The 23,482-nt window shown below is 41.0% G+C and overlaps 1 protein-coding gene across 4 annotated transcripts in view; it reads right to left on the reverse strand.

Annotated features, from left to right (window-relative positions):
- MARCHF3 (membrane associated ring-CH-type finger 3) overlaps positions 1–23,482 on the reverse strand; it is a 311,466-nt gene that overhangs the window by 216,772 nt on the left and 71,212 nt on the right. For 2 of the 4 annotated variants that reach the window (XM_040344691.1, XM_040344726.1), the window contains exon 2: positions 18,465–18,568. The exons of 1 other annotated variant lie outside the window; for it this stretch is intronic. The gene's annotated coding sequence lies outside the window, so the exon portion shown is untranslated. The remainder of the gene's footprint in view (positions 1–18,464; positions 18,569–23,482) is intronic. One more of the 4 variants, XM_040344704.1, reaches the window with a different exon arrangement.

Below are 23,482 nucleotides of genomic sequence, written 5' to 3' on the forward strand. Positions count from 1 at the left end.
TCCCCGCTGAGCTCTCGGCGGATAGGGCGGTCCCCACACACAGTGCAGGGACCGCCCTGTCTCAGCTCCGCTCTGCCCTATGGGGAACCGGATGCAGACAGACCGTGTGTCCGTCTGCATCAGTTCCGTTCCGCCGGACGGAAGAAAAATAGTGTTTTCCTCTGTCCGAAAACCGGATCCCGACGGACGCGGACGCTAGTGGATGCTCCATCCGCTAACGGACGCGTTCCCATAGGGATTCATTACAAGTCCGTTAACGGACTTGTAATGAACGGACAGGCGGAACGGACATGTGAAAGGGGCCTTAAAGTTAACCCGTTAGCACTCCAATGGAATAGATAACACTACAACACTAAAAAAATATAGGCACATAACTTTAAATGTCCTCTCCAGCGTTCCAGGTCTCCTTTCCAGCTTGTTGCTCTTGATGACGTCATCGTTGACAAAACAAGTAGGGCAGAGAACACACACCAATACGCATATACAATCCCACCATGGCCATTGTGGATTCTGGAATAAGTTGTTTATATGATATGAAGTGCTTGGTTGCCATCTCTTCATTGTAAGTGCATTTACCACATAAAACCTATGTTTTACACTATGGAGAGTGTCTTTTTCATGATACTACGTCCAACTGAGTATATATGCACATCAATCTATTAAAATGCAGCAGTACCATCCTTTGACATGTGGTTTTGAGGAAAGCTAGATACCTTGGATTAATACACAAGTGCTGGTTGACCACTCTTAATGGGGGGGTCATATGATTCTGGTAAGCCTCCCTTTGTTGCACACCAAGGTGATGTATGGTTTATCTTTCAGGCCACCATGTACACGGGATGCTGCTAAACGTACGTTCAGAGGCAGTTGGATGCTTTTTTCAACTGCCCCTGAATATATTCAATGTTATCATATGTGACCATGTACACAGTCTTGTTTATTGCCGTTTTTAGGCAGTTGCGTTTAACAGCGTTTCTTTGAAAGCAAAAAAATGGGTTCAGGCGCAGAAGATTTCCACGTTTCAGACACCAAACGCAGCTAAACGCTGTAACCCCACGTTTTGTTTATATATTTTTTTTTATTGAAACGCTTCGAAAAGCAAACGTGGCAAAACGCGGCTAATTTAATCATTTAGGAGCAGTTGTAAAAGCATTCCATATACACGGAGCCTAAGAAGTTTGGTGGCGTTTGGTATCCACATCTGCCATTTCCCTCACAAATCGAAGAACAACTGAATTCAGTTTTTGGCTTCACATTTGGACTTAGTTTTATTTTTTCAATTTGTGGTGACACAAAATAGTTTGATATATTTGTATTGCACATACTGTTTATTTATCTTAGCACTGGACTATCGTTTTGTGATGTTTATTATGCTATGTATTACACTACACCCACATATTCCTATTGGCCCATTTCTCTGATGAGCAGCCTTTCAGCTCAAACCATGTGTAGGAAGCATTAGAGGTGTGGTAAAAACTAGCAGGGAAGGTAAAAATGTGCATGTTACAACACTCATGGATTCAAGGAAGTTGGGACATTGAAGGAGGAGTCTAAAACGTGATTGCAAGTTTTCTGTCCATTAGATCTTAATTTTTGTCAATAACTTTATTTGTGCTATTTTCCCACACTTCCTTTCCCAGGTGACCCCCATGGAGGAAAGGAGTGTAAAAATAACGGAGACAGAAGAGAAAAGACTTTTACACTTGGAAGCTTGCTCACTTTATCTGTAATATACGTTTTTGCTTTTTAGCTGGGCTTTGAGTCATCTGATGGATCAGAATGATCTCTAGCATAAAGATAGTGAACTTCTCTTCAGGAACCATAGAGACTAGGCTAGAGTATTTTAGCATTTAATTTATGCTTAGATTTTTAAAAAGTTCTCTTTTAAACTTATATGGACTCATATTTTGTTTGTTGTCCATTTCCTGATGTAGAAGATCTATTCCTTGTTTAAAAAAACAGATAGTAAAAAAAAAAAATGTGCCATTTTAAAAATGTAATCAATTTCCTGGTCAAGGGCCTTAAAGTTTTTTTTCCCAAAGATCTTCATAAAATTTCTTCAAATAAGGGGATTTCTTGAAAAATCATGCCTTTCCAACTATTTTCATAAAAGGGTTACATCAAAATCATTTTTTTAGCTACATCGGTTTCCATTTTCTCTACATGTTTGATAAAGATATACTATTATTTTAATATTGCCGATATTTCGTTTAGAATATCAAGTCCACGTTGAGGTTCTAAGTCAACTTAGAAAGTTTTGCAACTAGATTCACAAAAGAGTCCCTTTACATAATGGAACTATTAGGAGAGTGTAACGGTCAGGGGTTATCGCCGTTACGATATTCCATTCCACCAACCCAAGACAGCTTCCGACACTCCACAATCCAGCAGACAGGACTCATTGGATTTTCCCCAGAATAACGAGACACGGCTCTGTTCTCTGGTTCCAAACAGAATGACACTTTAATGGTAAACTCAGGTTTCTTTTATACAGTTAGAAAGCATGCTGCAGGAATCAAAGGGACAAAGACACACTCCACCCACAACATCACACAATGGGTGCCAACGAGTCCCCCTCAATCCACATCTTAGACAGACTTTCTGACTCTGCGATAAGCTATTCTCACCTGCTACACAATACACATTCCTTTAGTGAACATGAGTCAGACGTCTGACCTTTAGAGTGTGTTAACTCACAACACATATTAGCATCAATAGAACTTTCACACAATACAGGGTTAGTTAGCATAGCACCATGAAATATCTTAAGAGCCAGGTTTAATTAACACAATAGACAATAGAATGCAATCACAGCAAGCTTTCATTACTACAGCTAGGTAGCTGGAGGTGATTAACATCAACTAACATCTTAACAGTCTATATTCCACATTGAAGGAGACACTCTATTAACCTGTTGTGTTCAGAATGAACTTGTAATATTTCCAGATATCCTGCAATACATGAATTATCATTACCGTCTCATCTCATGTAATCCATGATATCAGTTCTCAGTCATCCTATGCCCCTAGTGGACATAGGATGACCTTAGACACAAGAGTCATTGGTGAAGCTGACACAGGAGTACCCCGTATCCTTCAAGAGCCTCTGGGTCCCACAGGCCATACCGTTACAGAGAGGTTCATATTTATTCTCAGTAATGCTTGGCTTTTGCATTACTGCAAAATATACACAGGTATACAGTAGGTATATTGCATTCCTCTTCCATTCATTCAGAATGACACCTGAACATACAATTGTGAACAATCTGTGCCTTGTGGTGCACGCATAGGAAAAAAAATAATTGATTGGTCATAACTTGCATTGCAGTGTTTTGACAGCCCACGTAAAATGAATAGGTTGACTTTACACGTTGTGCATTAACGCATCGTAACAATGCCAATCCAGCTCAAACAAACATTTCCAAATGCTAAACTAATGGTTTCCATTCTATGAGAACACTTGATATATTGCAGCTTACTAGTCCTTTGTGTGGTGGCTGTATTGTTCATGCTTCTTTTGCTTTATTTTTACCTGGTAATCCTGCAAACACCATATTTCCAGTCCCTGGGTGTCTAAACCACCTCTCCATTTATCTAAGGAGGGAGTTATGGTTGTCAATGTAGACTGCTCTCCTGATAGGGACCACAAACCTGTCCATATCTCTTCATCTCCTTTACATGGAGGGCAGGGCAATGGATAGTTTACAGAAGGTAGCTTGAAAAGAAAAAAATATTCTTCAATGCATCTCACAGAAAATGACAAGGACACTGCATTTCTGTCATGAGCATCACATATTTCCTGTATTTGCTTATTTGTAAAAAAAAATAAAAATAATAATAATAATAATAATAATAATAATAAAAAATATATATATATTTTTTCAAGTTAAAGGAACACTAAAGGTACAATTTTTTTTTTTTTTTAAGTAACATACATGTTATACTTACCTCCACTGTGCAGATCGTTTTGCACAGAGTGACCCGGATCCGTGTCTTCTGGGGTCCCTCGGTGGCTGTCTCGGCTCCTCCTCGCAAAAGCTTTCCACGTTCATGCGAGCTCCCTCGCATGGTGGAAAGCTTTTGCGAGCGCGCTCCCGTGATACAGCAGCGGCCATAGCCGCCGACTGTATCACTCGGCCCCGCCCCCCCGGCGCGCCGCGTCATCCGCTGTGATTGACAGCAGCGCCAGCCAATGGCTGCGCTGCTATCAATCCGCCCAGCCAATCAACGGCCAGGCTGGGAACCGAGCAGGATGACAAGCACGCGCCCGGGACTTTCGAACGGTGAGGTAAGTAAAACGGGGGCTCGGGGGGGGGGGGGGCGGTGCTGTCAGATGTTTTTTTACCTTAATGCATAGGATGCATTAAGGTAAAAAAACTTTTACCTTTACAAACCCTTTAAGATTGAATGCAGCCAGTAAATCTAAAGACTGTAAGCTGCAAAATATTGAATTTTTGTTCTTGGGTTTAAATCGCCTTTAGAGTTGCAGAAACTGTTGTGCAATGTCCTGCTAAGCCTACTGTGCCCAACTACGTTCTAGCTCTTGCAAAAATTCTGCATCGCACTTGGAGAAAACACCTTACCTGTGGTTACAACTCACAGATGGAGCAATAGGAGTTCATACAAGGTTCAGAATGTGCTGATGTTATGTGAGGTGGCCAGGCAGTTAGACAGTTACAGGTCTCTTAAAGTGGTGTCCTGATACCATCATACTCAATATTCCTGCCGCAACCAAGCAAGTAACATCCAACTCCTGCCAAACAGTTTTGTCTTGGACAGAGTGGTTAAGGCTAATGCTTCAGTCAGGATTTTATTATTACTGAGATTTCCCTCAACTTCCTGTTGGAACTAAAATAAAAAATAAAAAAATGGATGCAGTTATGCTTTTAGCAGACATTTACAAAATACATGAAAGCTGCCATCTCTGGAAGTGCTGGGTCTACTTTGTTTACTATCCCCTTCAAGGCATTATTTTATATGTTACTGTATATGCTATATTGTAAACATACAGTATATCAAAAATACCACCATTCACCATGTCACAGTCTGGAAGAAAAAGGTACTTCTTAATAATGAAAATTTTCAGTCTGGAAGAAATAGTGCTTCTTAATAAGGACAATAACCTAAAAATGCAATAATTCCAACTCCTGTACGAAAAGCAGCACTTTGCTTTAGACCAGTTGGAATCCTGTATGCATGCTGTGCTTTGTTTCCTGCATTTGACTGAAGCCCAAGTAAAAGATATGTTTTAACAGTGAGGAGAGGATTCTAATAACAGTGCTTTATTACTGATTTAATGCTTGTTTCCTGTTTTTACGATAAATATGAATTCATAGACTAAAAATGGTATGCCTGTTACTTCTTAGCCCACTCCAGCAGTATTCCATGGCTAGTATATTGCCATCATTCACCTATATTTGGTTCTGAGTATGATAAATTTCTTTATGAAAAAAAAAATATATATTATATAAAAAAAATATATATTTTTTTTGTTGGCAAATAATTTTTACTGATTTAACACATGACGTTACAAAACAGTAAGTGCGAGTCAAACCAACAATATGCAGTCATAAGGTACACAAGTAGAAATATGTACAGCCAGACAACTCAAAAACAATCTTGCATATGTTAGGGACTATATATATCACTAATGGTAAATCGAAAACCTTGATGATGCAGAGCACAAAAAGGTAGCCAGGACCAACTTCCTAGCAGTGTGCACAGTTTTCCCCCCACCACAATTGAAGGAGCTTATAGGCAGGATATCCCACGCACAGTGGACTTTTTTCAGTCGCTATGGTGACCTAGCATACCTTTTCCAGCCGTGCCGTAATCCACTGAACTAAACAGATTTCAGCTTTCGCCAGCTTAGTTTAGTGAAAATGATATAAGGCCCTTGTTGGCTGCTACCCTTTGTGATGGAAAAAGACACACTCGCTGCTCCAGGTGAGACTAGTAGGTGCTCCTCGGCTCGCCTCTGCACATAATGAATATAGAAGAAATGGCTGCACACCACTGTAGATCAAAATCGTTTTTATTTGGACATCCCAAAAACGACAGGAATTAGAATGCTGGGAAGACGCGTTTCGCACACTTCACGTGCATCAAGACATGCTCATTGTTCTAGTAATTAAACTCTTCCTACAAAACTGTATATGATAAATAACCAAAATAACATGGTAATTGTAACAGCACCCCAAATGGGACAGGGGTTAAAACTGTATAGGATATTCCATTCCCAAACACAAGACAGCTACTGACACTCCACAATGAGGCAAACGAACCCCAATAACGAGACACACAGCTCTGTTTGAGGTTCAACAGGAAAGAGATCCTTTGATGAGAAATACAGCTCTTATATACAATAAGAATACTGCAGTAACCAAATGAACAAATGACCCAACTCCACCTACAACATCATACAATGCTTACCTAATGAGCCCCAATACACATCTTTTAGTAGACATCCTGACTCCCACTCTGACCTAATTTACATGATCTAATTAACTACAGCTGATGACTCATACACCTGACCTTTAGGCTGTCTGTTAACTTGCAATACACATTAGCACAGGACTCCTTCACACAATACAGGGTCAATTAGCACAAGCCACAATGAAAGATCCTTAGAAGCCATCCTAGATTCATTTACATCACACCAGACAGGTGGGCTGCAGTCCAAGACATATTCTGCATGTCCATTAATTTCTGGCTCGTGCTTTCTAAGAGCTTCTGGATTCCACGGGCCCTTCCATTACAGTAATTAAATGAGAAAGTATGTAAGTTAGTCCAATTCTTGCCTCCTAGTTGTCCACCACAGAGGTTATACCGTTTCCAAGTTGCTATCCAATACCCAGTCCTAAGATGAGATATCCCTGGAATCATTACTTCTAGTGCATATTACAAATGCTGAAACAAATTACTTGAATTGTTATGTTGCACAATGACCTTGTAGCTTGCAGGGGCTCCTAAACATGTTATAAATGGTATATTGAATAGAACAGAAAGATTACATACCATCACTTTTCCTATGTTTAGTCACCTGTAAATTGTTGAATACTGAGTACATACTATTGAAAACAGAAAAATATGCAGGTTAAGCTTAATTAAAAATATACATGCAGATCCTACCCTACACTGCAGTATTGTAATCTGTGCAATGATGGCACTACATCTGCTTTCCACCAATATTGAGGCTAAGAAAATTTGAGTTCTTGCAGGCTAAAAATATTTTCTATTTTTGGTTTAAGCTTCTAAAGCATTCTTGGATGTGTGCCATCTGGGCCAGGTGCTTTTAGGTCTGCTATCTTTACCTAATCGTTTTTACGTTCTTCCTGAGTTTGCCAGGAGCTAGATGAATTTATTAAAAAAAAAAACATATCTAGGTTTAATCTGTAATAAACCAATAAATATGTATTTAAAAAGTGTCATAGATGACTACAGTCTCATGACAATTAAGCTTTGCATTTCTTCCTGTTTTGACTATTAATAATCTTTGTCATTTGTGCGATTACCATAAAACTAGAGTTTTTCCATATTTAATCACTGTAACTGAGTACTATTGAAAACATTATTGGAAGAAAATATTTTTTTTGCAGTGGGGATGCTTGGAAATTAGATGATTCAGTGAAAATTGTATGTAGAGTAAAAAATATATCCTTCAGATTTAAAACATGGTAATCTAAGTGTTTGTACAGTGTTGTATACCGTAATATTTTCAACATAAATTTTTATAAAAGAATTCCTGAACCTCAACTGCTGGAAATCTCTCTGATAATGCCTAGAAGCACCAATATTCAATATTGTTAGGCTTCACGTACACGGGACGTTTTTACAACATCTCCTGAACGATTTAACTTGACAGATAGTAACCCACGTTCAAAATGTCAGTTTTGCCGCGTTTACAATGCAACGTTTGGCAGTGTTTTTCTGGGTTTAAAATTAAATGAAAAATGCCTGTAAACGCAATGCAGCTAAACAAGAGTTACCTCGTTTAGATGCATTTGGCGCTTGAAATGCCTCTAAACTCAGCTTCTGAACCCATTTTTTGCGTTCCAAAAAAAAGGCTCTAAACTCAATTGCCTAGACACTACTGTAAAACGACCCTACGTACTGATAAGATAACAGAGGAGAGTTCAGGAGCAGTTGAAAAAAATGCTCAACTGCTCCTAAATGTCCGTAGAAGCAGCAGTGTACATGAGGCCTAAGATACCAACCAACTTCTCTGCCTCCTTAATTGCATGTAGGAATGGCAGATAGCAACACTCAGCGGACCTCCCAGCCATTTTCGCCACACAAGACCAAATACAACCCAAACTACCTGGCTACCAAGAAGACATCCCATCCTTTACACTACCACAGCATTCATCAGGTAACAAGTCATCAAGAAAAAGCACCCTACTGGTGACCCCCAACTACCCTTGTGGTCATGCAGGATCTACCCTTTACTTTCTCTGTTTCATATTTTATTGGACAGACCACTATCTGACTGTTTTACACCAGAGTACCCTTGCTCACACTACACGCTCTTTGAAATATTAACATCTAAAAATGGGAAGAATTTGGCTGCAACCACCCCATCGTAAGCAATGACCCCCATAAATTGGCTGGTGCTGTAATGGCACACGGCACACGGCACACTGTTAGAAATGTGTAAACCGTAGAACATCATAATTATGACTAACTTCTATGTACCCCTCCTCCCAACTTCGGTCTCGTTATTCTCCCTGTAACTTTAAAGTGATACTAAAGGCTTGTTTTTTTTTAGTTTTTTTTTAATAACATACATCCCATACTCACCGGCTCGGTGCAGTAGTTTTGCACAGAGCAGCCTGGATCCTCCTTGGGGTCCTGAGCTGGAACCCCTGGCTCCTCCCTCCTGCAGGCAACCTGTCATGGGGCCACGCTCCTGAGCCGCTGCTCTGCGTGTCCATTCACACACACACACACACAGAGCGGCGGCCTGGCCCGCTCCCATTGCTTTCCTCATTGGCTGTGATTGACAGCTGCGGAAGCCAACGGCTCTTGCTGCTGCCTCAGCCAATGATGAGTGAGGGTCCCCAGAGAGCTGAGATTCTTGTGCACATTGCTGGATCAAGATGGAGCTCAGGTAAGTATTAGGGGGGCTGGTTCACAGAGGTATTTAACCTTCATGCATAGAATGCATGAAGGTAAAAAAAAATCTGGAGCTTTTGGAACCACTTTAACTCCGGCCCCACATAAGCCACGCATGGTCCAGTTTTATTATATTCTCAAAACTCTTTGTGTATTTGTCCATGATGTCCATGACTATGATGATGTAACCTAGTGTTATGTAGAGAGCTGAAACACCAACCAGTGCATATTGTCTTTTTACAAGGAAACTCCCCCCTTACTCTAGAGTCTAATTTAGGCCTCACATCTACACATCACCCTCAGTTGCTCCATATATATATATACAGATTGCAATTGCTTGACAGGTGATGCCATTGCGATAAGCAGACAAATCCCCTTTATGGAGATAGATTCTAAGGTGGATAGGCATGGGATACTTGCCATGGTCTGCTAACCCCAACCAAAGTAATATATTCTCCTTAAACCAATCATCTCTACCCTACTTAACTTTAAGAGTACATTACTAATAAATTGGAGATTTTAATATTGCTCTAGACCCCACTCTTGGACTCTTCATCTGGATAAACGTTGAAGCCATACAAACAAACAATTAAGCTCTATCAAGCAGCAACTTCATAAGGTCTAACCAGATAACACTTGGAGGGTCTTGCATTCAAATTATAAGGATTATACCCTTCATTCACACACATACACACTATTTAAACAATAATTCTTGTTTATATAAACACTTACGTCAATGCACACATTTTCCTGAAGGCAAACACCCTCCCCCCCCCCCCCCAATCCACCATTATACCCCTTCCCTTCCTCTCCCACTTCCCGATTTGTGTGGTCTTACCCCTCCCCCCATGTGTATCTTTTGGACACCTGTAAACCTACCCAGGTTTAGTTGTTGATAGCCTGACTAATTTCTGGGACATTTTTGTAAGCAATAGGATTTGCAGACAAGCGGTTTTTGATTTTTTTTAACATTTATTTAACTATGTAGGCAATTTGCACACATGTATTTGTACCTGCTCTCTTCATGACATTCCTGGAATATTATTCCTGACGCTCTTTATTGGAGATTGGAGATTACAATTCAAATGTTTTTCACCTTCAACATTACTATTGTGGTTGTATTAGCAGTTGGCACAGAGCTGGTGACAACTCTATAGACAAGACTTCTCACCTCACAAAACAATTCACAGCCTCCTAAGATATGCGGCTGAAGAAGGATTCAAATTTCTGTATTTAAAGTGCCACATCTGTGTGTATGAGGCTTGAAGGTTTGTTCACACCAACATCCGCGTTGTGATGCGGCCACATTCACTTTTTTTCAGCTTTGTTGGAATGTCACAAAATCGCAGCACATTGCAATGCAGTTTAGTGGGTCACACAATGCCAAGGTGCAAAAAAATTGTGTTACTTTTTCTTTACAGAGCACAGCACTGCAGCGCTGAATGATGTCAGTGGTTGCTTACCGGATCTCTTCTCCCATGCTGTGGAATATCCCAGTGATTTTCGCTTTGCTCCCAAACTATACAATCCTCATTGGTCAGCTCATAGATCCACAATGATTGTATAGTTCTAGCATAGATTTTGCACAACTGAAACTTTTTCTATGAAAAGAGTTGTCCACCACAAAACGCTATTATGTCCATAGCGATATAGCAATGGACAGTGCATTTAACAGAAAACCATTATATGTCCACATCCACACCAAACTAACTCCTGGTTCTCTGCTGCCAAGTCCCTGAACCCACAAGTGCTGCTGGCTGTCCATGAAAACCCGGAAATGGGGTTTTAAATTTGAATTTATCTATATAATATGATCAGAGCCTTGTACAGTGTTATGGAAAACAAATCTTCTTTATTTGTGACATTTGGCAAGTCTGCTTTAACCACCATCTTAAATGTATTTATTTTTAAACCGCACCTTATATGGGATTTAAACACATATATATGGATGGCAAAGCGTGTGTGAATCGCAGCTTTTTTTTTTGTATGAAAATATCCACACAGGCTGTGTGTTGTGGAGTTGCCCTTAGCAGAATAAAATTAGTCTTTCTAAGTTTAGGAATCCTGCTTGAGCTCTTGCCCATACTGTTTTGGAAAGCAATTACAGACAAGATTTAGCTACTGTCATTGTTTCCCAAGAGATTACTATGCAGATATTACTTAGTGCCATTGGGTACTGCACACGTTACACTACTACAGGTCAGTTGGCTGCACTAACTGAATACTCATATTTTTGGGGGAATAAATATGGGAAACCAGATCACTGTCATATACTTGGATGCTTACAAAATAAACTGTGGAGAACACATAATGCAATCTCATTATGAAATATTACACAGGATTTCCGATTGTGAAGGGAGCCTTCTTCATAAAAGAAAAATTGCAACTCGAACACAAAATTCAGAAAAATCAAGAGATGCCAAAACCTTAATCATCCAGCTTACAATGACAGTTCCTCTCTAATAGGTCCCCCGCCCTGCTTCATAATTGCTCCTTTAATCTCTGCAGTCATCCACAATGCCCCACATTTCCAGATATTGAAGAGCATGCAACATAGTCCCATGTGACAGTGATTGGGTATTGCAGCCAATTGCCAGCAAGAGCACCATCACATGACCTGGGAAGCAACGTCACTGCTTCCGCAGGTCACCAACACCAACTATGGACAAAGAAAGAGCAGTGAGGGATTCCTGGTATAGTGAAAATAAAGAAAATTATGAGAGGCCCTTTGCTGGGACACCACCACTTTGTTCTTAATGGGCAAGGTGACAGTACATTTTAAAGTCTCTATAATTAAAAAGTGGCAGACCAAAAAAAAACATAATTTACCGTAATCAAAGATGTACTAAAGACTGCTCCACTTTTGCATGCAACTTGCAAAAGCCATACACAACACAGTTCCCCATCCAACATGCCTGCCGGAAAGCTGCACACATGCAATCAAATCATAAGTGATGCCGCGTACACACAACCTTTTTCGGGTTGTAAAAAATGACTTTTTTTTAGGTCATTAAAAACGATCGTGTGTGGGCTCCAGAGCATTTTTCACGATGTAAAAAATGGGCATTAAAAATTTAGAACATGCTCTAATTTTTCACAACGGTTTTAACGTTGTGTGTGGTCGTGTGTGGGCGGGCTTTAACGACGTGAAAAAATGCGCATGCTCAGAAGCAAGTTATGAGACGGGAGCGCTCGTTCTGGTAAAACTAGCGTTCGTAATGGAGTAAGCACATTCATCACGCTGTAACAGACTGAAAAGCGCGAATCGTCTTATCAACACGAAATCAGCAAAAGCAGCCCCAAGGGGGGCGCCATCCGAATGGAACTTCCCCTTTATAGTGCCGTTGTACGTCACTGCGCTTTGCTAGAGCATTTTTTTTTTTCATCAGACATGTCCGCTGCCGGATTTCTGTCTGATGGTTGTACACACCATCAGACAGAAATCTGTGCGTACACGATATGCAGTGACGTGGCCGCGCCGATGATGCGGCGACATGCGCGGCCCTGGAAGGTCAATGCTTCCACGCATGCGTCAAATCACTTCGACGCATGCGAGGGATGGCGGCTGATCGGACATGTACGGTGAGTCTGTACAGATGACCGAACATGTCCGACGGACAGGCTTCCAGCGGACATGTTTCTTAGCATGCTAAGAAATTTTTGTCCGCTGGAAAACGGTCAGCTGGACAAATGTCCGCTGGAAACCTGTCCGGTCGGCCGTACACACAACCGAACATGTCTGCTGAAACTGAAGCTGAACATGTCTGCGGACCAGTTTCAGCAGACATGTTCGGTCGTCTGTACAGGGCCTAACAGTATAGCAGGTAAATTCAACGTTTGCTTTGCTCTTGTTCATCATTTGCCATTATAGTTTTATTGGAACCCGAGACTGATGCTGCACACCAGTATTATCAGGTTTGACATTTGTGTACACATTGGTTTAGCTGCTTGAGATGGCCATCTGCTTCATAAATTCCGCATCAGCAGACAAGCAATAACCATATTTACAGCTTTTCTTCACAGTAATACATAATGGGCACAATGCATACTGAAACACATTCTAAGTTAAAAAAAAGAGAACCACAAAATTCAATAATAAGCCATAGGAATAGCTGATTGCCTATTTCTAGAATAGGTTTTTGGATGCACGGTTTGAAAGAAAAAAAAAAGATAATGATCCATAGCAGATCTCAGCCTACTATACACTTAACCACTTAAGGACTAGAATTTGCCCCCTTAATGACCTGGCCATTTTTTTGCAATACGGCACTGTGTCGCTTTAACTGGCAATCACGCGGTCGTACAACATTGCACCCAAACAAAATTGTGTCCCTTTTTTCCCACAAACAGAGCTTTCATTTGGTGGTATTTGATCAACTCTGCGGTTTTCATTTTTTGTGCTATAAAACAAAAAAAAACAAAAAAAAAAGAGCCAAAAAAACCCACACAATAGTTTTTGGTTTTTGCTATAATAAATATCCCCCCCAAAAAATAAAAACAAACATTTCTTCATCAGTTTAGGCAAATATGTATTCTTCTATATATTTTTGGTTAAAAAATAAAAATCACAATAAGCGTAAATTGATTGGTTTGCGCAAAAGTTATAGCGTCTACAAAATAAGGGATATATTTATGACATTTTTATTATTATTATTTTTAACTAGCAACGGCGCCGATCTGTGATCCAGGAAGGACCACCATGAACCGCAGGATGTGATGTCACTGGAGACAAAGACAACCAGGAAGCACAGGAGGTGATGGGCTAACAGGAAGGGCTGGCTACGCGCCCATCGCTCAAGGGGCCTTGAGAAGGAGCAGATGCTCTGAGCGCGTAGCCAGCCCATCACCTCCTGTGCTTCCTGGCCATCTCTTCGTCTCCGGTGACATCACATCCTGTGCTGCAGTTAATGATGGTTCTTCCTGGATCCAGGGACGCCATATAGCACTTACTACAACTGCGGCACCCGTATACAGCGCAATGCCCTTCAGATGGGCCAGAGGAGCCTTACAAAAGCACCAGATGAGCTTTACCTTATTTTACTTTTGAGTGTTTTTTTAAATCCTTTGCAATAATTTGTGCACTAACCTACTACACTCAGGTCGTCGCCTCCTGTCTCTTTATCTTCTATTGTATCCAAGAGTTGGCTTTTCTCTGAGGATGTCTGCCACCAGTAGTTTAATTCATTGGACTTATGGACTTCCCCTCTCCCCTCAATTATAGGTGTTACCCCAGTGCCTTTATCTGTTCCAGTCCGACTGACCTAGTGTCTAAAGAAAGGTCTGCTACTACTTATCCTAGAGAAGTGTTATTTATTTATATAATTTTATATTATTTATTATTTCATATATCATGTATGTTTTCTCATCTGTTTATTTATTCCCCCCCCCCCCTTTTTGCCTTCCTTGGGTTACTCTGTCCTTCCCCTTCCCTTTCTAGCCACCGATCCCCTCCCTCTTTCCCTCCCTCTTCCCCCCCCCAAACCATACCCTCCTTCCCCACCCCCACCCCTCCTGCCCATTACCCAACACCTTCACAGCACCCCCCCTTTTTTATCTTCCTCTTTTCATGGTCACTTTCACGCGTGTGTGTGCACCTCCCCCCTTCACCCAAGATCTGGGCTTGCCATACTAATTACTATTTCCATTTTATTACCCAAGTAGTAGGTCCATCCAGACAATTGCGCGCCCCCTCGGTCGCCATACACGACCTTGTGCGGCGGCACCCGCCTCGCTCGCTTGCAGGGTTCTTAGGTGAGCAGCTGAGCCCTTTACTCCCCAACTTACTCTTTTTATATGTTGTTCAAAGTATAATTGTTTTTTGTTTGTTATTTCAATTTTAGACATGCTTCTGACGAAGCGACCAAAGCCGCGAAACTAGTCAAGCCGAATGTCATTTTGTTTTTATCTGCTGTAATTTTTTACTGATGTTGTATCCAATAAAAATGTGTTACTTATAATTGTATATCTGTGTCTGTACATTCTATATCTATATTACCCGTACCGCAATAGTCCAACAAATGGCCCCACTCCCTTTTGGTTCTCTGGTTGGGGACCTCAGAACCAATCCCTTTATATCATCTGTTTATTTGGTTTGTTGGGCCAGTCTTCTATCTTCCAAGTAACAATCTAGGCCTCCACTGCAATAGCAAATCAAATTTTTGGTGAGATATTCCCTAAGAGGATGCAGATACTGTTGCTTTCCTCATCTAAACACTAAAAGTGCACCATATAACGTGCAGATCCTCCCATTCAGGAATTCGTTCTGGAAGCCAAGAGCTTTTAACTCAGAACATAAACTGGTAGGAATCTGCATCAAAAGTTTGTTAAATCCTTGTACTGTACATCACCCAGAGTTTTTTTTCTCTTAAACTAAAGTGAAGTTACACTTTAAAACATATAATAGGCAAATGCTTACAAATCTATTTCACATACATATCCACTGGGAAAAAAAGATATTTATTTATTCATGGCTATATAGAACATTTATGCTTGCCTTAATAGTATGTCTGTATTCAGGTATAGAGTTAACAGGCCTTGACCAATTTATTTATTTCCCATACAGTATTTTTTGAGCTGGCATTCCACATTCATTTAAAAAGGTGACCCCAGGAGCCAATGCCAAGGTGTGATATATAATCAAACTGGTGTGTCAGCTTTGTAAATTGAGCCTTATGTCCCTATGGGTATGCAAAATGTAGTGCTCAATAGCTTTTTCTGACCCTTGTCAATCGTCAAACTGCCAGCTCCAACAAAACAACTTATCAAGCTTCAGGTCTTCACCCAATTGCCTTTTCATAGATTCCTGTATAGCTCCCCCTTTTGCCAGGAGAACATTCTGAACATAGGATGAGCACAACCTTACGAGGAGAACACTGCCTAACAGTGCGAAACACGAAGACAATATCACAATGCATCAGTATTCTTGCGACAACGTTCTGGCACAGAGCCCCAAACGAAATCAATGAGGACAGAACCAGATTTCCATCAATGGAGCCAGCAGACACCCAAACTTTACCATCCAAAGCAACATTTCTCTAGCTTGATCACCTCTTTACACATACACAGATTTTTTTTTTAGTGGCCCTAACCTGACTAAGAACACATTGTTGAGCTGTTTAATTACACATATTGCATAAAAGTGAATTGATCAGCTGGAAAAACAATTAGGTAGATTCAGGTACATCCGTGCAAACTTGCGGCGGCGTAGCATAGCCTGTTTAGGCTACGCCGCCGTAAGTTAGCTAGGCAAGTACATGATTCTCAATGTACTTGCCTGCTAAGTTACGGCAGCGTAGCCTAAATCGGGCGGGCGTAAGGGCGCCGAATTCAAATGTCCTAGAGGGGGGGCGTGTTGTATGGTAATGAGGCTTGACCTCACGTTTTTTACGTTTTCTTTTAACTGCGCATGCGCCGGGCGCCTACATTTCCCAGTGTGCATTGCGGCTACGTACGCCGCATGGGCCTATTGATTTTGACGTGGACGTAAACGACGTAAATCCCGATTCGCGGACGACTTGCGCAAACAACGTAAAAAATTTGAATCTCGCCGCGGGAACGGCGGCCATACTTTAACATTGGCTACGCCACCTAGGGGGCATCTTTAACTTTAGGCGGCCTATCTCTTACGGAAACGGCTTTAAACTACTGCGGCGGCCAGGCGTACGTTCATCGGCGTATCAACTCATTTACATATTCTACGCCGACCGCAATGGAAGCGCCACCTAGCGGCCATCCGAAATATTGCAATCTAAGATAGGACGGCGCAAACCGTCGTATCTTAGATATGTTTAAGCGTATCTCTGTTTGAGTAGATTCTGAGTTAGGTCGACTTATCTACTGATAAGTCGGCCTAACTCTTACTGAATCTACCTAAATATGCGTAGCCAATAGGTTTATATAGAAGATTGGCTTCTTTGTCTCCAACGTCTACTGTGCCTAATGGTAGGCCTGGCTTTGACTGAGGGGTAAACAAAGTCTGATATAAGACCCTTCAATTCCTACATATGTTTGGGCTTGTATAGGAGAGTCAATAGGGAGGGTTCATTATGCAGTCTTAACATATGCAGAGAGCTCCCTGGCACCTTATATACTGTATTACACTACCAATAGCATAGGAAGGTTCTGTCTCCCTTTGTCTTGTGCCATATTTAATTTAACTGAACATGAATTGCAAAATACGTTTTCAATGGAGTGGTATCCCACTTTTCCTAAATGGCTCTGAACAGCTAAAGCAGGGTACACAGACACACAGGACGATTTTTGGTCAGTATGTACAGCAGTCTGTCCAACAGATGCCGGTCAACTGGCTTTCGCCGGAGGGCCATGCTGGTAAATCAGAATTTACTGTCCAATGTATTCTGGCTGGGGGGGGCAAACGGGAAGTGGGAGTCCCCCTGTCAGAATACAATAGCACAGCGGGGGAGATCGCTACACCCACATTGCTTGTGTTGTTATAGTGATCTGTCAGTTTCTTTTGTTCAACCTGAACGGGAAAAAATAAACTTGTAGGTTTGTACTGGGCTTATCAGACAGTACTAGGCACAGATGCATGCCATTTTTAGTACTGAAGTACATTGGCATTTACTTTGTCTGTCATAGCTAGCACTGAAGCAGAGTTATGCTTTCTCCTAGTGAGAATTCAGAGTTAAGAAACACATGATCACATGTGATATCGAGTTTGGAAAAAAAGACTGAAAAAAAAACGTTGCTTAGAGATTTATTGACTGTGCAGTTTAAGATTCCATTTTCAGGAATGCTTAGTGTAATATTGCACAAGCTCTAATCCTCAAGACACACATAAGCTTGGATGTCAAACATATCTTACATCCCAGGAGTATTTATGACAGTTAGAATTCATTCATAGTACTCCTCTGCAACAAACTCAAAGTAGCTGACTTGTTAGATTTCAGTCTCACTGCAGGATAAAAATGGGTAATTTGTCAAATCAAACCCAAAGCCAGAAATAGATCACACTTCGATATTGGTTCCTGGCCACCTTTCAGTGATAGACATGAAGTGTGGGAAGGGACAGGCCAGAACTGATGATCATAGAAGTTATATGTTAGATGATGTGGAAATTATAGAAGAATAGCAACCAGGGAAGCAGGAACTTGGGGTTGCCTGCTGTCCAATGTTAGTGTAATTTTTGTTATTCCTAACCGCAGCTTTGCTTTAAAATAGTACTTGTTGATAATAATACTTTTTCCCATTGGTTACCCAAACCCTTTTCTATGAACAATTAAAAGAAAGCACATCGATACTCTGACTTGGCCCTGGATCCCATGGAAGCAAATAGGTCTGCAGGTAAAGTGTACGAAAATCTCAAAATAAATAAATATTCATAAAAATTACCTGCTGTTCTACTTGTTCCAGAGCTATTCTTTGTTCCTACGTCTTTTCTTCAATCTCCATTTTTTCTTCCAGTCCTAGAGTAACAATGTTCCTTGGGCAGCTACCTAAACAGAAACAGCACCGTCACTCTTATGACTTTCCCTGTGAACTGAAAGCCAACACGATGATGCACAATTCCACAACATGTACAGATTGGAATCTGCAAGGAAGGCATGGGATTGTTCATGTCACTGGAAGAAGATATGCTCCTGTGCATATGGCAAGAGTGTAGAACGTAGAATTGGCAGAGAGGTGTGAGGTGGACAGGCATGGTGTACGTACTTCTTAAACTGAAAAGATAGGTACAGTATTGGAGTTTATGAAAAATAAAAATTCAGTGGAGACACTAGAGACTTGGCCTACCAAATGAGGTGAGGAAATGTTACATGCACCTACTAGGGACATTGTGTAATAGACAAGGGAAGGTTTAAACTAAAAAGAAAGTCCATATCTTTATTCTTGACATTGCCTAATAGGCAAGGGAACATTTATGAGGAGGTTGAATAATACTTCAAATAAACATACTGCTCGAATGTCTGGAATCTCAAGCTAGGTTAGCAAACTTTCTTGGACAGACATCAAACTGTGTATGCCATGTGTACCACCATTGGTCTGCTTTCCATAATTTCACCTTTAATTCAAGGGGTTGACCATAAAAATTTCAGGAGTTCAAATGTAATTGTACAACATAATATACTCATAAATAAAAATGATCATTACTGGCAATGACTGCCTGAAGTCTGGAACCCATGGATATTACCAAAGACGGTTTCCTTCTTTCTGATGCCAGGCTATATTCAGTTGTTCGTTGTTTATGGGTATTTCTGCCTTTAGTTTTGCCTTCAACAAGTGAAATGCATGCTCAATTGGGTTGACATCAGGTGATTGACTATTGCAGAATATTCCACTTCTTTTCTTTTAAAAGCTCCTGGGTTGCTTTGCAGTGTGATTTGGATCATTGTACTGTTAAGAGCCATCCAATCAACTTTGCTGCATTTGGCTGAATCTGGGTTGACAGTACATCTCTAAACACTATAGAATTCACCCGGTTGCTTCTGTCTATCACATCATCAATAAACACCAATGACCCAGTGCCACTGGAAGCCATGCATGCCCATGCCATCACACTGCATCTGTTTTACAGATGACGTTGTGTGCCTTGGATCATGAGCCGTTTTTACAAGCCTTCTCCACACTTTTTTCTTACTGTCATTCTGGCACAGATTAATTTTAGTTTCATCCGTCCAAAGAATGCTTTTCCAGAACTGGTCTGGCTTTTTTTTTTTTTATGTTTTTTTCTATACTTCAGGCTTATGAATGGTTTTCACCTTGCGATGAACTCTCTGTATTTGCCCTTGTGAAGTCTTCGCTTGATTTTTAGACTTTGACAATGATATTCCCACCTACTGGAGAGTATCCTTCACTTGTCTGGATGTTTTGAATGGGATTTTTTTTTTACCATAAGAGAGAATCTTACGATCATCCATCACTTTTGTCTTCCGTTGACGTCCAGGCCTTTATATTTTGCTGAGCTCACCAGTATGTTCTTCTTTCCTCAGAATGTACCAAACTGTTGATTTGGCCATTCCCAATGTTGCTGCCATTTCTCTGATGGATTTGTTTTGTTTTTGAAGCCTTACCATTGCCTGTTTCACTTGCACGGACAGCTTCTTTGAAAGCATGATGTAGGTTCACAGCAATAGATTCCAAATGCAAATACCACACTTAGAACCAACTCCAGAACTTTTACCTGCTTAATTGATGGATAAATACAGAAGGAGTAGCCCACACCTGGCCATGAAACAGCTTTTGATTGAATTCTCCAAATACTTTTGCTCCCTTAAGAAAAGGGGGGGTGGCTTTTCTTAAGAGCTGCAATTCCTAAACCCTTAGTCTGATTTGGATGTACTCACAAATTAAACCTGAGAGAGTGTGCACTTTCAGTCTATATTATATACTGTAACTATAACTTGAATATGTTTTGGTAAATACCTGGAAAAAAAAAAACTATAATTGTGCCTGTGCCCAAATTTAGATGTACCCAACTGTATGCTGTCTAGACCTATTATTATTACCAACATTTCATATAATAGAAAGTATATTTAAAAAAATATATATTACTGTTCAACACTTGCCCCAGTCACATACACTATAAATACTGTACATGTTTAAAAAAGTAAACTTGCACCAAAGTAAAGGTTTACTTGCGCTTACCCTCTGTGTACAGGAAACTTGTGCAAAATTGCAATATAAAGATCCTGTGATACTTCGTACCAATACAAAAGCTTGTGCAAAAATGCAATACGATAAAATGCCTGTGACAACTTAATACCAAAAACACATATGGTGCAAGTCTTTATAAATAAAAAGTCCATCAAATACAAAAACCCATAAGTCACTAGTGCTATTGTGACTTGCTTTCTATAATCATCACACAGTGCTCCGTGCTTTCATGCATTCACCACTTGTGCCCCCACTAGGGTATGCACTCACCCGCTGTCGTGGACCCTCTGAGCCTACACTCTTCATTTCTCATTGCTATACCATCGCCAATAATCTGCAGTGGATCCACATCTCAAATAGGAGACTCAGATGAGAAGATAAACCGGGAGGGGGTGGGGCATCATATTTGTAAGTGCATGCTACTTGATTTTTTAAACCATAAAAATACAGAAATTATACCAAGATGCACTGCCTGGCACCAGGAATTGTCGGCCAATTCATAGAAAAAAGATGGCTGCTGCTCTGTGTCCCTTAGATCCAGAGTGCATTCCAACAAATGGATATGACGTCATTGGAAGTCCACGCCCTAAGCGTTTCATTATGTATGTTTTTTTTTTTTTTTTTTTTACATATTCATACTTGCCTAGGTGGATGCAGCATCTGTCCCCTGTCCCCTGGCACCTCTGCACTGAGAACCAAGCGACCGAACACCTCCGATCATTTGGTTCTGACAGCTTTCCGAGCAGAGAGCTGCTGACTGTCAATCAGCAGCTCTCAGCTCTGCCTTCTGCTCGCTCACTGGAGTGCTGAACTGTGGATGGGCAGGGAGCAGCTGGCTCAGACTCCCATCGGCTCGGTGAGAGGCTGAGCGCGGTGTCAGTCCAGGCACCTGGCGGATCCCGACTTCCATTGTCGGGATGAGGTGGTGCCTGGACTGACACCGAATTGCGCTCCTGTGATCCCTAGGAGAAGTATAGCCAAAACAAGCTTTGGCTATTCTTCTCTCTTAAGGATTTAGAAAAGATCTGTAAAGAAGAGTGGACCAAAATCCATCCTGAGCCATGTGAAAACCTGGTAACCAACTACAAGAAACGTCCTACCTTTGTGCTTGCTGTTAAGGGTTTCCCACCAAGTACTAAATCATGTTTTGCTTGGGGATCAAATACTTATTTTACTCACTGAACTGCAACTCAATTTATAACATTTATATCATGTGTTTTTTTCTGGATTTTTGGTTGCTGTTCTGCCTCTATCATCTCTACACCCATGACAACAATTTTAGACCCTTCATTTCTTTGTTAGTAGTCAAATTTACAAAATCTATAGGGGGGGTCAAATAATGAATTTTTCCCACTGTACATTTTCTTTTGCTTAGAGCGGCACTACAAGTAAAAGCAGGCCACCGAGAGTCAACAAGGTCTATAAAAAGGGAAGCATCCTTTCTGTGAAGCACAGGGTAAAGCTCCTCAATACTTAAGCGAGAAAATAAAACCCTACGTCACCCAGCGCGTGCTCCGATCAACCAACCAAAACCTTCTCCAAATCCCTAAATCTCGCTACAAATCTAAGGGAGAACGTAGATTCTCGGTCCAAGGACCACGGCTCTGGAATGCTCTACCCACGACTATCCGCTTGGAAGAAAACCATCGGGTTTTTAGGAAAAAACTGAAGACCCACCTCTTCTGAAAGACCTGTACAACTCTGGATGCCAGCGCCTTGAGGCGATTAAGTTCGCATTTGTTTGCGCTATATAAGTTTCTCACTCACTCACAGTGGATCTCTACTGGTTTTGATGTTTTTGTTGGCGAGTCAACATTAATAGCAAAATTAATGCAGCATTTTATCAGAAAATATTGAAGGAAAATTAGCATCTATCAGCTCGGAAGTTGCAGTTGCACATAATCCTGCTTGATAGCCAAAAAATGTACAAGACCTGGAGGCTTTTTGCAGAGAAGAATGGCCTGCTTTACATCATGAAAAAGTAAAGGGCCTTATTCACGACTGCAAGCTGCCATTAAAAGTAATGGGTGCAATACACAATTTTAAGAACTGATGCCTCATACACACGACCATTTTTCTCGGCAGGAAAAGTAAAACAAAAAAGTTTTTCCCGACGGGAATCCTCTCCAGCCTGACTTGCATACACAAGTTCATGCAAAAAACGCCCGATCAAAGCATGGTGACGTACAACACGTACGACGGGACTATAAAGGGGAAGTTCCTTTCGAATGCCGCCACCCTTTAGGCTGCATACTTGATTCTGAGCATGCACGTTTTTTCCCCCCCCCTCGGAAAAGCATACACACGACCGTTTTTCGCAACGAGAAAAAAAAAACTGATGAGAAAAAAGAGAGATAGTTTTATTTTCTTTGCGGGCAGTTTGTTCGTTGAGAAAACTGCTAGGGAGCATACACACGACCGGTTTTCACGCCCAATATAAAAAATGGCAGTTTTCTCGTCGTGAAAACGGGTCATGTGTACAAGGCATAAGGGCATGCAAACTTAAAAAAATTTTTTACAAATTCTGCCATGGGTATGTAAACAAGTACATCTGTACATATGGAGCCGAGAACTAGAGGTAAATCTCGTGGCAGACACAAAGAGCCGTCAGTGCAGAACATGGCTTGATAAGCGAGGCCTTAAATTGTGTTTAGGCAAGCAGGTATTGCTGCTCTTTCCTGTATAATCTGTCACTGGACAGACAGGTGAAAATGTTCAGGCCTGCTTTACTGTTTATACTGAGTAAGGACTGACAA

The sequence above is a fragment of the Rana temporaria genome, chromosome 1 (assembly GCF_905171775.1).
Source record: "Rana temporaria chromosome 1, aRanTem1.1, whole genome shotgun sequence".
Lineage (NCBI taxonomy): Eukaryota > Metazoa > Chordata > Amphibia > Anura > Ranidae > Rana > Rana temporaria.